The following is a 4,187-nucleotide window of genomic DNA, read 5'->3' on the forward strand; positions in this document are numbered from 1 at the left end:
GTTGATCATATATAATATAAATAAGAAGTCGAAACTATTCTCCTGATACCACAACGCGTTCAACTCCAAAGTGAGACACAAGACTTACTTAACGGTGATTGGAGTATAAACTAGTAAATCTGTAGTAATGTCCAGGATAACTAAACACCTTTAGTCCCTTGAAATTAATCAAAGGTTATATTACTATATATCTTATGTGTATTCCTTATTAATGCGATGTGACTGTTTATTAAGATTTGATTTTGTTAAATTACTGATATTTTTTGAGAGTGAATTACTAGGTACAGCCCTTACTTTGTAGGTAAGTGGATTTTTTAAAGTAAAAGTACAAGTACTCAAAATGTTAGTTTTCTAAGCATAAATAAAGTACTTATCATCAAATCTTGGTGATCTACTTATAAAAATATATCTTACGAACTCATCAAAATACATCGTGTGAACACTGCAAGGCTTACTGCAGTTCTTCCTATTCATTGTTGTACAGGAACCCACGTACAGAAACTACGCATTCCTCTTAATCCTCATTGTAGAAGTTGTGGAAACGTACAGGGAGAAGGAAACCAAAAAAAACACTTCTTTTGTGAATGCCTGGTTTTGGCGTTCAGAAGAAATAGAATTTTAGAAAACTACCTCTTTGACAGCTTATCAGACTGTTCAACGATAAAGATAAAATACTAATTAAATAATCTAAACTCGACGGGATAGATTTAGTGTCTACACTTTTATACTAGAGATTCTTATGAGGGATGTGGTGGCAAAACAGCATTACCGTTCTTGAACGTAATTGGATAGAGAAGTTTTGAAAGTGTTGAAAGTTAGTTTGTAGTAAGAGAATGGTCAACATTCTTTGCATTTATATAATTTCGGTGTAAAGGTTTCGAAAAGTAGTACTGTAACGACACGGATTCTCCCGTTTCGTTATATATAATTTATGCTGGGGTATCCTCAGTCTTTTCCAGGGGGTCGCTACAATAAATTTATATTCGCGGAGACAGGACTTCTCAAAATAAAAATAATGCGTTTAATTTTTTTAAATACTGATTTATTTAAAATATTAATAATTCATTAAAATAATATGTAATAAAGAAAAGAATTCAATTAAACGTAACAAGATAAACCTGGAGATTAACTATTTGTACAATTTTCAACGATTTATATAAGATAGCTTTATATAGATTATTATTTCTTCAATCGTATTTCAATAACTTGAGATTTTAAACGCATGCAAATTCTGAATGTATTTCCTTAGTCGTATTTCAAAGAGATTGGTTAAATTTAATTAGATTTGACTTGAGATGTTTCCTTGTGACCAGCTGTATTTGGAAGCTGTCCCTGTAGAGTTCACAGTGGTGGCTGATCCGGTTTCGTGGTTGTACCTTAGTATAATTTCGGTGATTATTCTGCTCGATGAGTACCTACTGGACGAAACGGGGTTAGTGAATATATATATGTCTTGTTATATTGAATATATATATAAAGTGTCTCCGCGCCTGGACTTAAAACCGCCCATGCACTCGTAAACAATTATATATATATTTTAAATAGGTTATACACTAGGCTTAAAACCGTCACTGTGTCAGACAATTTTTAATATTTATTTATTTTATGTGTTGACATACAATGCCACCGAGTGATCATACAAGACACACTAAATTCTTAGAAAATTGCGCCGTCTTTTATACGCATCCTCTTGAACTTTTTGTGTAAAGTAACAAAGCTTTGAGTTGATCTTAGTTGAACTTAATGCACTTTAACACTTTTGCATAAAAGCTTCCTTGTGCATCTTTTTGCAGCGAATTGCATTCTGACGTTTTTGACGTTTGCAAATGTTTGTTTACATTTTTATAAAAAGCGGCGGTGCTCGTGTTTTTATTTTTATGGTTGAATTATTTATAAATAAAATAATAAATAATTTATAAATAAATTATTATTTATTAATTTAAATAAATTTATGTGGAAAAATAATGAAGGTATGTTATATTGTTATTTTTATTCATATACCTTTTTGTATTTATTATTAAAATGTTTCCTCCTAATTACAGATTACTTCACGTATTTTGTTCAAAGTGGTGGTGTTACTAAATTTATGTAGGTTGGAAATTATTACAAAATTTCCATCCTTACATTTCCCTCCTTCTCCGAGGAAAATTTATTTGCCACTATCTGCCTGCATGATTTCTGTGCCGTTTCTTTGGGCTCTTGAATATTTTGAAAAATTTATCTTGGTGTATACTAACAAGATCATAGTCCTTCTGCTGAAGTACACCTAAGTTATTCATCTGCTTCTGCAGGTTTTGGGTGCTGAATGGTTTTGGAATTCCTAGACTTACATAGTTCCTGTACTTGTATCAGAGGATTGTCTAGCTTATCTTTCGGACGTGTGGAATCATTTTTTTCTTCTTCTGGCTGTGGCTTTCGTTGACTATCGTGGTTAATTGAAACGTGTTGCAATGATTGTGTCGGACTTGGGGTTCCTTGAGTCAATCGAACTCGTCTGGTATGATCTTTGATTACTGTAACCTTTTGTTGACCTTGTTGTGTTTCAATATCTTGAACTTGATGTTGTTCTACGTATCCTTGTGTATCTTGAATTTTAATTTGTGTTATATGGTGATTCCTCGTTGGATTGATTCTTTTTGGTTGATTAACTACCTGTGAATTTTTCTTGCTAGGACTTGGATCTTTGTGCCGTTGAATCTTTTGTTTTTGCGCTTTGATTACGCTTGGTTCTTTCTGTCGTTGTACTTTCTGTGTTTGAACTTGTAATATTTGATGATTTGGGGTGACTTGCTGTTGTTTAGATACTTCGAAATTTTCTTTGATAAATATTGGTTTTAACTGGTTTTGTAGTTCTTGTATTTCAACTGATACTATTTCACGGTTTGGTGTGACTCGCTGTTGTATAGATACTTTGGGATTTTGCTTGTTGGGTCTTGAATCTTGCTGTGGTTTGCACGCTTGGATTTGGAGCATACGTTTAAATTCTGTGGCTTGGTCCTGATTGAACGATTTTAAGTTTTCTTTGAACGATGTGACATGTTGCGGTGTTTGGTGTACTGATACTTGCTTCGTTTGACTATGAAATATTTCCTGATCTGGTGTAACTCGTGCTGGCTTAAATACTTCGGGATTCTTCTTTGTGAGTTTTGGGTTTACTTGTCGTTGTGTTTCTTCTATCTGTGAATTTCCTCTGATGGGCCTAATATTTTGTGATTCTTGCTTTGGTTCGCATGGTTGGATTTGCAGCATTTGTTGAACTTCTGTGACTTGGTTTCGATTGAATGGTTTTAGATTTCCTCTAACTGGCATGGCATGTTGGATATTCTGCTGAGTTAATACTTGGTACATTTGATTTTGAAATATATCTTGATCTTGTATGATTCGTGCTGTTACTTGCTTAGCTGTCGGCTGGTTGCGTTGCTGATTACTTCTCTGCTGGTTGAGGATAGGTGAATCGGAATTTGAACTGGGAATAAGTTTGTCCTGTATCGGCGTAGTAGGTATGCGTCTCACTGTATTTTCCAATACCATTATTTGTGGATGTTCAACTTCTATGCGACCAACTATCACTTCCTGTCGAACACTGCCTCGACTCACTTTATCCTGTTCTGCGCGAAGTTCTTCGAAGTCATCTGCTAGTGTTGCTAATTCTGTTAAGCTCGAAAAGTCTAGACGTTTGATGTACATTTGGTACTCTGTGCGCATATTTCGGTATATTCGCTCCAATTGCGAATCTTGGTTCATGCCTGTGTGTCGCATAAGATATTTGATTTCCAGTACATAATCTTTAAAATTTTCTTGTTCCTTCTGAACTCGTGCTCGCACCTCGTCTTCTAATCTTTCGAAATACCTATATGAAAGGAAAAATCTTAGAAAGTCCATCTTGAAGCTTGACCAAAGGTTCCAATGCTTATTGTTTTTGCGATACCACATCAGTGCTTTGTCTTCAAGCAGTATGGGCATCATCCTGGGAACTAAATTCACGTTGATGTCGTCAAGGTCTGCTACCTCTTCTATGCTTTCCACAAAATATATTGGATCTATTCCTCCATTGTACTTTACAGACCATTTTCGTATCCGCTCGACGCTTTGAGCATACGATAAGGCCATGATGTGCTGCTTATGCGAACGTCTTGTATGTTTCTCTGTTAAACTGGCTTGAATTGAACTATGAGCGAGAGTATCCA

This window comes from Teleopsis dalmanni, chromosome 1, assembly GCF_002237135.1.
Source record: "Teleopsis dalmanni isolate 2A chromosome 1, ASM223713v2, whole genome shotgun sequence".
In the NCBI taxonomy this organism is placed as follows: domain Eukaryota; kingdom Metazoa; phylum Arthropoda; class Insecta; order Diptera; family Diopsidae; genus Teleopsis; species Teleopsis dalmanni.